Here is a 14,390-nt window from a genome sequence, read left to right as displayed (position 1 = left end):
AAACAATCAGTTTGTGAAAACATACCAACAGAGAACAGCCCTTCTGAGCATTGTCCAAGCCTGGATAGTGTCACTGGGTGCAGACAGAATCATTTCTGAGTGGTTAGACATGTCAAAGGGCTGAACAGAGTGACACATTGGCCATTCCACCACAATATATATTCTTGGTTGGTCTGATGCTAAAGTCATGATTGGGTTAAAGAAGTTTAATAAGCCATTATGAGAACAAATTCCAGTAGTACCCCCTGGAATGTTTCTGTTGCAGTGGCTCTGTCTGTCATTCCACAAAGTTAAAAGTACAAAGTCATGGGAACAAGAGCATTAACTACAAAATCACTGCTTTTTTTCCCCTGCTGCAATACATTAAGCAGCAGTGGGAGACCAATATTCTGTGACAGCATTCTATCCTGTTGACAAGTATATAACATTTCTACTCTGTGTCTAAAAGTTCCAGCTATTTCAGTCTCCACATACTCCCTATACAAGAAGGAAAGTGATATGTGCATTGTTGCATTTCATTTCATGATGCCAGACAGGATGACAAGATGTGACATATAGCACAGCATGGGTTTCGAGGCAAGATAAAAATGGGAAACACCAGTGTTAATTGGTAACAGGTGCAGTTACTATTATGAAAAGAATCCTAGCCTAAAGACAATAGGGTGAAAACCAAAATAAGACTCAATGTTATAGTTTATCTGTTGAAGATCATTGTTCCATGTGAAAGATAAAAAACTGATGATGACTCCAATCAACACTACAGTTTTTTCTCAGAAAAGGCTGATAAAAACAATTTTAGCACAGCTCAAGCTCTTCTCAAGAGGTAAGAAATGTGTTAAACTGAATACTGAGTGGCTATACAAATATATATTGTGTAAAACATGAACAGTACTCACTAGGTCTTGTTTTGCAGCTGTTGGTACACATTTATATCATTTTCATTTTCAAAGGAGTTTGAGACTATCAGTGTATGCTGGTCTGGTTCCAAAATCACACCCAAAAGCAGACCTTGTGATCATATGTTTCCTCCTCTCCATCCTTGCTTTCTGTGATCCAGTTCCCTCCACTGCTTTTCCAGTTCACTATAACGATAATGGAGTATCACAACATTTGAGTTATTACAGACTGCAAGATACCTCCATACAGAAGAAGAGCTGATTTATACTCTACCCTTCACTTGGAGTCTCAGAGTCTTGAGAGTGGCTTACAATCTCCTTCCCTTCCTCTGCCCACAACAGACACCGAGTGAGGTAGGTGGGGTTTAGAGTGAGCTCTAAGAGGACTGCTCTTGAGAGAACATGGCTGCATGTGGAAGAATGGGAAATCAAACCTGGTTCTCCAGACTAGAGTCCACTTCTCTTAACCACTACATCAAACTGGCTCTGCTGTTTTAAACCATGGTTTCCAGTTCTGGTTTAGAGGTTTGTATTTTCTAGTAAGTTTAGATAGTTTGATCCAGATGTCTAAGGAGATTAGGAATGGGCACAAACTGGCTCACAAACTAAAGTCCATGATGAATTTTGGCTGATTTGCGGTTCACAAAGTTAAATTTTTGGAGCCTTTGTTACCACTTTTTAGCACTGTTTGTAGCAGTTTGTGGTGGTTTGTGAGTGGATACAGACTGGCACTGGACAATTGAACTGTTTACAAACCCCCAAGACAACGGGAGGTGGCATTATCCAGCCTTAGAAATCAATAGGATCCCTTTAAAGCTTAACAGGCACTGTGAGCCACCAATCACAGAGTTCCCATTCTGCTCTATGCTATATATTCAATCAGCTCCCCTCCCACCCTTTCCAATGTTGGCTGGTGAGAGAAGCACAGAGCTTGTTAAAAGAAGCAGATTAATTGCTTTCTGCTTATGGCAGAGAATGCCTGCTATGTTGCTGGGTTTTGGTAGGTGGACTCAGGGCTCTGAGCCACCATTTCTCTCTGCTTATGATGATGAAGAAGAAGATATTGGATTTATATCCTGTACTATACTCTGAGTCTCAGAGTGGTCACAATCTCTTTTACTTTCTCCCCCCTCACAACAGACACCCTGTGAGGTAGGTGGGGCTGAAAGAGCTCTCCCAGAATTTGCCCTTTCAAGGATAACTCCTGCCGGTGCTATGGCTGACCCAAGGCCATTCCAGCAGCTGCAAGTGGAGGAGTGGGGAATCAAACCTGGTTTTCCCAAATAAGAGTCCGTGCACTTATCCACTACACCAAACTGATGAGCATTTGATCTTAGTTACTGGATGCCTCAGGAGCGATGATCCAAATTTCATACCCCTCCATCCTCTCTGCTGCTAAGTTATGGGTAGGTGGACTCAGGGCTCAGAATCCTCAATCTCCCTGCTCATGTTTAGCCAATGGTGCCTTGGACAAGGCATTTATATCCACCCCCAACCATGTGCTATAATGCAATTGGATTTTCACACATGAATTTTCTCACACAGTCCAATTTAGTTTGATTCCCCCATCCTTGTTGCATAATTGCTCAGCTAAGTCTGCAATTGTTTAAAGAGACAATTTTATCAATAAGAAATTACATTATTGAGACATAAGTGATTGCTTTGTTTTTTATAAGATATTATCTTTTTGATAAAATTTCACTCTTTGATTGAAGTATTCCTAGTGAAATGACTTGCTGTTGATTGGTTTGAATCAGCAGTATCTTTGGGTCTGAACAGTTTCGTTTAAAAAAAACTCAAATGCAAACCTGTTCTGCAGGAATTTGCAGCAGTCCAGCAAAAACCAAACAGTTGGGGTGATCAGCTCATGACTGATCAATGCCTTTGAACATGCTAAATTTGACTACGGAACACATTCATGAAAAAAAAAATTACAGCATCCCTACTCAAAACATTAGAGCAACAGGCATCTCTTAGTTTTCAGGTTGGTTTGGGAATAGGGATGAGTATGAACTGGGGAAATGTGGTTTGGTTCATGGTTCGTAGCATGCCTGCCTAGTTTGCGAACCATAAACCTTCATGAACTTTTATGGGTTAAACAAAGTGGTTCAGTTCAGGAGGTTTGTGACCCAATAGAATGTTCCCCAACATGCTTGAGACCCCAAAGTCACAGAGAATCTCCAGCTGACTCTTCTGTACCTGCCCTCCAAGTTCGGTGAGTATTGAATTTATGTGAGTTACAGCCCACCAAAGAAGGTGCCCTTAGGAAAGTGCATTCTGGGGAAATGACCACATGTCATTTTACCAGACAGCTCTTTCCTGGGAACACCTTTGGGTGGGGGGCATAACTGGAACCTGTAAATCCAGTCCTCACTAGACTTGCAAGGTAGGTTCAGAAGAGTCAGCTGGAAATCCTCTGTGACTTTGGAATCTCTAGTTTCCACCGGATCCATTCAATACACTCTTGAACCTCCTAAACTTGTACCTGAGAAAATGACCACCTGTCATTGACATCTCTAGCTTGCAACGAGAAACATTAAAATTGCAGGGGACCTCCCCAGATGCTCATCTGCATGCCCTTCAAGTTCCACCCTCCTGTTGCTTTGAAGTTGAGTAAACTTTTAGATTAAGTGAATACTGTTTGGAAATATATTCATTCATGAACCAGCATGAGCTTCCATGAAGAGCTTGAAAGTTCATAAAAATTCAATGCCCATTGTTGACCTACCATGAGCTTTACATTGTGAAGCACAAACCCGCCAAAATTTGTCACAAATTTTCGTTGGTGAGCTCTTTGGTATCAATCCCAATTTGGGAAATCCAGCCAGTGTGCTGCAGTGATCAAGTGCAGCAGACTCTAATCTGGAGAATTGAGTTTGATTCCCCATTCCTCCACATGAAGCCTGTTGAGTGATCTTGGGCCAGTCATGGTTGTGTCAGAACTTTCTAAGCCCCACCTACCTCACAAGGTTCCTGTTGTGGTGACAGGAAGGGAAGGAGACTGTAAGCTACTTTGAGAATCCTTATGCTAGAGAAAACTGGGATATAAAAAGCAACTCATCATCTCCTCCTTCTTTGGCTAGGACTGGCAACAAAAAGGGGGCACAATATGGCAGTGGGTCAGTTTTGACTGATGATGCATACTGTAATGTTAGTGCAATACCATGATACTGTACTATTGATGCTACATATATGCCTAGTGTTACTTTTATGATGTCAGCAAATGTTGTTAGCAAAGAATAATATACAGATACAAGCCCTCAAACAAAAGGGACAGTTGTCATGGTTGCAACTTTTCTACTGGAGCCAATCTTTCCATATGGAACATGACTACAGCAGAGGCAGAAGCTCTCTTCGGACCAACCCAATAAAGCCAACCCAATAAAGTCTCTCCACTTGTATGTTTCCATGTTTAAGAAAAAAGATGGCAGATCTGGTGAGGAAGGCATTAGGAATGGTCTGGGGAAAAACAAAGAGGCAAACATACAATAAGATTCCATTATGGGTCAGTACCAGCTGATGCTTTTACCCAATCAACCTAATTGAGTATGAACTTCTGTATAGATATAGGGATGTACTGGATCAGAGAGGACAATTGAAGGCTGCAAGGGACCTGAAAGAGCAGAATATAGTTACAGATTGGTGGCTTGTGATGCAGTTAAACTCAAGATACTGTAAAGATATAGAACTGGGCTTTTATATGAAAGATTGTGAATTAAACTAATATGGGGAACAGAGGAAAAATTGATCAGTAGAATATATAAATATCTTAGAGAAGAAACACGGGATGAAGAGGTCAAGGAAGTGATGGTCCAATGGGCCAAAAATATAGGACAGAACCTGGAATTGGAAAAGTGGGCACAGATATGGAGGGTAAATGTGAAAATGACAAGGTCAGTGTCATATAAAGAGAACATCTTAAAAATGATATATAGATGACATATAACACCGGCAAAACTGGCAAAAATGTACCCGGGTACATCTAATCTACGTTGGAAGTGTGAAGAGCAGGTCGGTACCTATTATCACATATGGTGGACCTGTAAGTTTACTAAGGGTTACTGGATAAAGGTATATGAACTGATTCAGAAAATATTAAAATCAATACCATTTAAACCCAAACTATTTATTTTAAACATGTTTATAACTAAGATGGATAAAATATCAAAATATATGATAATTCATATAATAACAGTTGCAAGAATAATATTTGCATAATATTGGAAGAAAAAAGAGACTCTGCCTATAGATGACTTGATAGTAAAGATAATAGAGATACCTGAAGTAGATGAATTGACATATATGCTTAACACTCAAACACACAAGAATAAGGCTCAGGATTGGTCAAAGTTTTATGAATGGCCATGTAATTGAAAATAAAAATGAAAATGAAAATCATAATGTAAAGAATATTTAAGGAGATTGGTGGTAGGTTAAAAAGTTTAAGAATGGAGGGCGAATGAATGTAATAAAAAAATAAGAGAGAGGGATACAATGTTGCATATAATAAGATCTTGTAAAGAGTAACTGCTCACCTCATCTTTGGTTTTATTTTTGTTGTATATGTTTAAGTATGGTGTGTAATTTTTAATGTTAAAATGTTATATGGAAATCTAAGTAAAATATTGAAACAGGAAGAAAAAAGATGGCAGAAATGGAGTATGGTAGGGATGGGCACAAACCAGCTGAGGAACTGAAGTTTGTCATGAATTTTGGTCGGTTTGTGGTTAATGAACCAATATTCATGAACTGAAGAAGAGCTGTGAACTTTCTTTAATTTTGATGCAGTTTGTGAAGAGCAGAAAGCAGGGTTTTTTCTGTTTTATGCTCTTCACAAAAAACAGCTGAGTGGCAGCTGGTAAATAATAGGCAGTAGATATTATGATGGAATCTTCTAGCTACTATTTTCAGAGAGCTCCCTGCCACTCAGCAGTTTGGTTTGCTTAACTTCAAACTTAACCCTCTAGAGTAGGGTTCAGGTATGGATTCCCACCACAGTACCTTGCTTAAGCTGCATGGTTTCAAGCAGGAGTTGAAGACTGAAGTAGTGTCCAGAGATTTGATCTTCCTTCAATTCATGAAGCATGTGTAGGGTTGAGCAGAGAGCTAAAAGATGGGCAAATCTTTTTTTTTCTTTTTCCTTTCCTTCACCATGGCTGTTATGATGGGGGGCTTCCAGTTTCGGCGACCCGTCATTAGGAGCAGCTTGGATCGGCGCATCCAGAGCCGCTCCTAAACCTGACAGTGGAGGGGTCTCCCCCATTGGGAGACTTGATTCTGGGACCCAGGAGGGGTCCTGGAAGGCAAACAGCTCGAGCAGTGGAACGAGGGTGACAGCGGCGGCTGCCCCCTGTTCCTGGCTCACTGCAAGCCTCGCTGTCCCCGTTGCCATTTTTAAATGGCATGGGGGTTGACTGACGGACTTCTTCTCTTAAACCAGTGATTCTGCATCAGTTGGACAAGCTACATCATTACTATGAATGTTGTAAATTCTGAATCCTGAGACATTGCTTTTATAAGCAGAAAAATTGGAGAGCTGGGGTTGAAACGGAACTCAGACAGTGGCAAAGGCTAAGAAAGTGGGTGTGGGGGGGAACTCTCTTTCTCTTTTGAGGCTTCCAAAAGTTCCTGCCTAACCTGGTGATGTTTATAATCTCTGCATGAGAAATATGAATCACACCAATTTCTAAATATAGAAAAGACTTGATGGCTGAATTACACTGACTTGTTTTAAACTTCTTTCTGGAGAAAGATTTGACTTTGGGAAAGTTGCTTGCAAGTATATATGGATGAGAAGGACAGCTGGTTTAAGAAGTAATTTGAAGGTTATGTTGAAGTGCTCTGAACAAATTTATGTGAGCTCCATTAGACATTTAAATACTTGTGGGCTTTGTATACTGGATTATAAAATATAACCAGACTGTTGGCTGAAGGAAAAATACCTGTGCAAATTTTCAAAGTGGATTATAATCTCTTGATGGTGGATGTTATGGGTATAACCCTTTAAGTTTGGTCCTATTTTTCAATGGTTTGAATATTTTTGGCTTTTTATTTTTATTTTCATTTTCCTCACTTTCTCTTTTTTCCATATCATATTTGGAGTTTCTCTTATTTTTGTTATTATTTTCTTGGGACTATCTGGATTAATCTGTGCTAGTTTATCCTATTTCTTCTTCTTCTTTTTTTCTCTTGGGTTGCTTGTTTTATTTTTAATTTTTGATTATAAATGGGGCATTCAGCCCTGGATTACAAGTTATAACCTGGAGCAGTCGGATGAGTTTGCTACAACTTGGACTTTATTGAGGTATCATCGTTAGAAGAGACGTCACAATGAACTGTTTCTGTTTTTGTGAGTTGAATTGTTTTGGCTAGGTGGCACTAAGCATGTTGTACTAAAAAGATTTTGTTTACTACTAGCTTTATCATTGTTCTGGGTTTGGTAAATTGTTGATAGAAGCTAGAAGGCTGTTTCTTTAAAATCACTGTGTAATACTGGTATTGTCTGGCAGATATTAGCTTATCTAATATAAACAGGAATATTGAGTTCCAAAACAAATCTTGATGAGGCAGTATACAGATCTTGTGGTTGTGAGTGCAATTATATTAATAAGGATGGAAAATGAAGCTGCAATTGGCTTTAAAGAAACAACAAAAAAAGACACTCGAGAAGGTAAACCACCAATTCCTTCACCCAGCTCCTCATCCGGTCCAGGGAAATTTACAACCATGCAGGGAGATATGAAAGAGATGCAAAATACTCTACTAATTGCCATAGCACAGCTGACTGGCAAAGTAGATAATATAGAAGAGCAGATGGCAGAGATCAAACAGGAGCTTCTTGAGAATAGAAAACAGACAGGAGAGACCAATACAGCCTTAAAGGCATTAGATGCCCAGGTGACAGATAATACACAAAAGGTGGAACAACTGGGAAAAGAACAGAACATACATGATACCAGACTCTTGCAATTGGAAATAGATAGAGCTGCCTATATGCTGAGGTTCCAAAATGTACCAGAAGAGAAAACTAAAGATTTAAAGAAAATACTAAGTGAGGCCTTGGGTGAAATTCTACAGGTGACTCCTCAAAAGATGGAAGAAGAGTTTGATCAAGTTAAGCGAGTGCCATCAAGCTTTACAAGATGGAATGAATTGCCCAGCGAAGTTCACTTGAAACTTACAAGAAAGAGAACCAGAGACAATATTTTGAAGCAAGCAAGAGACAAACCAATGATGATAGCTGGAAATATGGTGAAAATTTTGAGAGAGGTACCATGGCCAGTGAGACAAAAGAGGAGAGAATATCAAACCTTGACAAGCTTCCTGAGATACCCTACACATGGCTAATTCCGGAAGGCCTTCTTTTTACTTACAAAGAGAACAGGTATAGGAAAAATTCCATTTTTAAAGCTCAGAATTTTTTGGACAGAGTGAAGGAAAAAGAGGGGAAGGATAAGAAGGATGATGAAGAGGAAGAAGAAAGCTCTGGTGAAGAGGATCCAAATGAACCACGGAAATACCCGACAAGACTACAGACTAAAAAAGATAAAAAAGATAGTGATAAGAAAAATCCATAATGGCACCAATAATCTCTATTAATGTGAATTGACTCAATTCTCCTGTCAAAAGGAGAAAGACCTTTAGATATTTGACAAAACTGGAAATGGACATAATTTATTTAAGAAACCCATATCAACACCTTTTGAAAAATAAGAAACTTGGCAGTTTATTTACAGCAACAGACATGAATAAAAAGAAAGGGGGAGTGGCAATTTATGTTAAGGATAAATTTAACCCACAATTGCAGTATGCTTCTGAAGATGGAAGAATCCTCCTAGTGGAAATCACGGTGGACAATAAAAAAATATTACTGGCAAATATTTATGCCCCAAATGACCATTAAGAGAAATTATTTCAAGATTTACACCCTAAGTTATCAAATTTGGAATATGTGGAATACTGCATAGTAGGAGATTTTAATGCAGTTTCTGACAGACAATTGGACAAAAAATACATAAACATACTAAAAGCAAAAGTCTTCAATCACCAATAAGCTTTTGGAAGCTAGCAGAAGAACTGAATCTGGTTGATGTATGGAGAACAAGATACCCAAACTCGAAAGACTTTACTTACTATTCTCTCAGTCATCAAACGTGGTCAAAAATTGATATGTGTTGACTGTCTACAAATCTGATTAAAGATTTAGTTGAGACAACAGTCCAAACAAGAGTCATGTCAGACCATAGTCCTGTAATAGTAAAGCTCAAAGGCACACAAATGAGAAGATCATGGAGGTTAAATACCTCTATTTTGAAAGATAAAGATTTCCTTAAAGAATCTAAGGTTAAAATGGAATCCTTTTTCAAACAGAACATAACACAAGATGTAAAGATGCAAGTAGTTTGGGATACTGCTAAAGCATATTTCAGGGGCCTTGCAATCAGATATAGTGCAAAGAAAAAGAAAGAAAGAACTGAAAACTTTCAAAAATGAATGTTGCAAGCAGGACAAGCTGAAAAGAATTTAAAAGTCCAACCGACAAGACAGGAGTTCCAAAATAAGGTTAAAGAAATACAACAACAACTTAATGTATTACTCATAGAAGAGATGGAGATAAAATTGAGATTTGCTAGACAAAATTTTTTTGAACATGCTAATAAACCTGGAAGGTAGTTGGCCTATAGAATGAGAAAAGAGAATGCCAAAAGAATATCGGTCTTGAAAGATGAGAATAACAAAGAGAAAGTTCAAAAACAGGAGATATGCCAAATCGTGGAACAATTTTATAAAAAATTATATGAAAATAAACAAGTTCACAAGACAGATTTAGAAGAATATATTAACCAAAATAATCTTAATAAATTTACAGAAGAACAACAAAAAATTTTAAATGAACCAATAACAATAAGGGAACTTGGAGACGCAATGGCATCTCAAAAGAATGGTAAAGCCCCAGGTCCAGATGGATTGCCTGCGGAATTCTACAAAGCTTATGAGGAGTCCTTACTGTTACCATTTAAACGTCTCCTTGAAAGGATTCAAGACGAAGCCCAAATACCAGTTTCATGGCAAGAAGCTATAATATCCTTAATTCCAAAAGAAGGTGCAAATTTGAAAGATATAAAAAACTACTGTCCAATCTCTCTTTTAAATGTGGATTATAAAATCTTTGCAGCAATATTGGCACAACGTTTGAAGAAAGTTCTACAGTCCACAATACATCAAGACCAGGCTGAATTCCTTCCTAGAAGATATTTGAAAGACAATGTTAGAACAGTTTGTAATATACTGGAATATTATGAGACCCATCCAGAAAAGAAGAAGAAGATATTGGATTTATATCCCACCCTCCACTCCGAAGAGTCTCAAAGTGGCTCACAATCTCCTTTACTTTCCTCCCCCACAACAGACACCCTGTGAGGTGGGTGGGGCTGGAGAGGGCTCTCACAGCAGCTGCCCTTTCAAGGAAAACCTCTGCCAGAGCTATGGCTGACCCAAGGCCATGCCAGCAGGTGCAAGTGGAAGAGTGGGGAATCAAACCCAGTTCTCCCTGATAAGAGTCCACACACTTAACCACTACACCAAACTGGCTCTCCAGAAACAACTGGAACTAATTTGTCTGGATGCTGAGAAGGCCTTTGATAATGTTCGTTGGCAATTTATGTTACAGCAACTGAAAGGTATGTGGTGAAAATTTCTTGAGAGCAATAGAATCAATATACTCTTCCCAAAGAGCAAGGGTGATGGTGAATGGTGAATTAACAGAAGTAATTGACATTCAAAAGGGTACAAGACAAGGTTGTCCATTGTGACCACTCCTTTTTATTTTATGTTTAGAGATGCTGAATAACCAGATAAGAGAAGATACAAGTATCAAGGGAGTGATGGTAAAAGGTGAACAATACAAATTGAGAGCTTTCGCAGATGACCTGGTTTTTATATTAGAGCAACCAATATACTCAATTGACTGTCTTATAAACAAGATCACTCAATTTGGTTACTGGGCAGGACTGAAGATCAACTACCATAAAACAAAATTTCTGACAAAGAATATGACGATAGAACAAATTCGATCTCTTCAACAAAAATCGGGGGGTTTGTATGAGAAAAGAATCAAGTATCTAGGTGTACTTATCTCAAACAATTGCAGTAGTTTAAAAATGGACAATTATGATAAACTACTCAAAGACATTTAAAAAGACTTGGAAAAATGGCATGATTTGAATTTATCCTTAATGGGAAGAATAGCCTCAATAAAGATGAATATCCTGCCAATCCTGCCAAGATAGTTTCTATTTCAAACTATCCTTGTACTCTTAAATAGTGGGGTTTTTTTTCAAGAATTGAATAAGATGGTTTCTAAATATATTTGGCAAGGCAAAGAAAACAAGATTAAACTAAAGATACTGCAAGATTCTAAATTGAGAGCAGGTATGGGCCTTCCAGACTGGCAATTGTATTATAAAGCTTCTGTGCTATTGTGGGTAAGAGACTGGATACTATTGAATGATAAGAGACAATTGTTGTTAGAGGGATATGATCTTAATTTGGGCTGGCATGCATACCTATGGTATCAAAGACTTGAAGGACATTTTTATTTTAAGAATCATTGGTTCTGGAAATCTTTGTATCGCACATGGTCATGGTTAAAAATAAGAATTTACCAGAAAATTCCAAGATGAGTATCCCCAGTGGAAGCATTCACTCATCCAAATATTTTAAAACCTAACCAGAGTTATAGATATGATGGCCTGCTGGGAAAAGACAATCAACTGAAAACCAGAGAAGAGTTAGAAAACATGGACATTAAAATGAGTTGATGGTTGAGAATGCAAGTTGAATCTAGGTATGCCAAAGACAAGATGATAGACTTTAACACAGAGCAATATCCATTTGATAAAACCTTTCTAGGTCCTCAAGAAAAGCTAATCTCTAAATTATATGCATACCCACTACAGATGAAGATGCAAGATGAGGTAGTAAAAGATTGTATGGTCCAATGGGCAAAAAACTTGGGTCATAATATTATGTTAGAAGAATGGGAGAGATTGTGGAAATTCAATATTAAATTAACCAGGTCAGTAATCTTTAAAGAAAATTTGTATAAGATGTTTTACAGATGGTACATGACTTCACAGAAATTGTGTAAGATATATACTAATATGTCTAACAAATGTTGGAAATGTGCTAAACAGGTGAGTTCTTTTTATCATATGTGGTGGACATGTGAGATGGTGAAGGACTATTGGAAAATGGTTCACAAATTATTGCAGAAGATTATGAAGACACAGATTCAATTCAAACCAAAACTATTTTTATTGAATATATTTCCTGAGGATTACTCCAAAGAGATGAGACATTTGTTTGTGCATATTAGCACAGCAGCCAGGATTCTTTTGGCACAGAGATGGAAACTTCAGGAAACTCCCACGAGAATGGATTTGGTGGGAAAAAATTCTGGAAATAGCGGAATTGGACTACTTATCCCAGCTATTGGCTGGGAAATCTAAGGAAGAAGCAAGAAAACATTGGTTGAAATTCTATACTTGGTTAGATACTCAAGACTCTTAAGATTCTCTGGTGTGAACTTATATCTCCTTTCTCATGTATTTTGTCCTATAAGATTGCATTTGTTGGAAATGTCAAATTGAACAGGTATTATAACAAGAAGATTTACAATACAAAAATATAAAAATGTTGATGTTGTAAAGCTAAGAGATAATAATATGTGACAATTTATGTATTTTAAGAAAGTATAGTAAATGCAGACTTGTATTTCATGAAAATATTTTATATGCAGACTAAGATTGATGTGTAACTTTAATTTCTCATCCCCCCTTACCCTCTACCCTCAATTTCTAGAAAACTAATAAAAACCTTTAAAATGATATTATGATAGAACTAGCTACTGTTTTCATCAAGACAGTTTCATAAGGTGCTGGTCTGCAGTAGAGCACCTTGATTCAACTGCAATAACACCTTAGAGACTAACCAGATGTTCCAGGGACTTGTTTTTGAAAGTCAAAGCTCCTTTTGTCAGATGCAAACTTAAATCGAGATCTCTTAAGTCCTTATATTACAGTCAGAAGATGGGGGGAGTAAAGGAACTCAGGATGCAGAAGTACAATGTACATTGTAATTACAGGTAATTCTAACTCATAACCGATGAAGGGATCTTTGGCTCTTGAAAGTTTATACACTGAAAATGTTGTTGAATTTTGCTATTTCATTTCTAACTATTCCAGATCACATGAAGCTGGACTGCATGGTTTAACCATTTCCTCTGGGAGACTTCTACAGAACTTTTCTGTAAATTCTACTGTAAATATTTCTTGATCATCAGCATTATTTTTCCATACTTGTACTATGCACATATACACACACCACTTCTTTTATTCATTGTTCTTATTACTCCTCTGTGACCCACTTGCACAATTTGTAAATCAATTCATAATTTCCAGATCACAGCTCTGTTCTGAATTTCACTCTTCCGTATACTCAGCATCTACAGCCCCTTCATCCTTAAATTTGCCTATGCTAAAGTGTATAAGCACTTAATTTACACTTCTGAGCCCTCTAACATTAGGAATTTGAAATTTGCCTAATGCTTAGCATTGGTGGAATTCACTGAGCCATTTTTTGAGTACTGTTAGTGGTTTAGAACATTGTTCTTTAAATCAGATGACAACTGAAAAAGGCTCAGAGTATTATATAGATGGGTTTCATTTGTGACTCATAATGAGATGGTGAAGGATTTGACAAAGGAATAGAGGGCTGAAGAAGGGGATGATAGCATTGCTTGATAATGTCTGTTTTAATTTACAAAGTGCCTAACTATTCTCACAACAATCCTGTAAGGTAGCACAAATCATCAAGATCTTCTGGGCACCTTAAACTAACAAGATTTCTTTTCCAGCTGAAAGTTTCATAAACTATGGAATGCACTTGAATTAAAATTTAATACAGTCACCAAGGACAAAACAAAATACCCTAGAAAGCCTGATTGTGGTGCTCGCCAGCAGACAGGGGCATCTTTGCCTTAAATAAAAGGAGAAAAAGAGGAGTCACAGTCCTTTTAGATTGCCTTAATCTGAAACCTTTCTGTTCATCCAGTCTTGGTCAAACAAGCTTACTCCCCATCCTTTCAAATGGCTAACATCAGCTGTACCAGTTCAGTGACCTTTTCTAATAAACCCCATTGGTTTAACTTTTCTGAACTTGCCTTCATATCTCAACCAACATCTGTCTACAGAATGCTCAGGATGTTTCTCTGAAAATACTGCCAAGAAATTCTTCTTAGGCATAGTTTGCCTTTTTGAATCCCTGTTTGACATGCTTTCCCTCCAGCCCAACCTTGAGTAGGATAAAGAATAATAAATAGATGGTGCTTCTTATATATCATTAAATGTTGGTTTTGAGTGATCACAAAGCATTCCAAAAGCTTTATTTGTTTGAGTGCAGATTTGGAAGTGGATGCCTCCCTGTAGGCTACAT

Source organism: Heteronotia binoei, chromosome 6 (genome assembly GCF_032191835.1).
Source record: "Heteronotia binoei isolate CCM8104 ecotype False Entrance Well chromosome 6, APGP_CSIRO_Hbin_v1, whole genome shotgun sequence".
NCBI classification, from domain to species: Eukaryota; Metazoa; Chordata; class Lepidosauria; order Squamata; family Gekkonidae; genus Heteronotia; species Heteronotia binoei.
Note: the sequence above shows the minus strand (reverse complement) of the source record.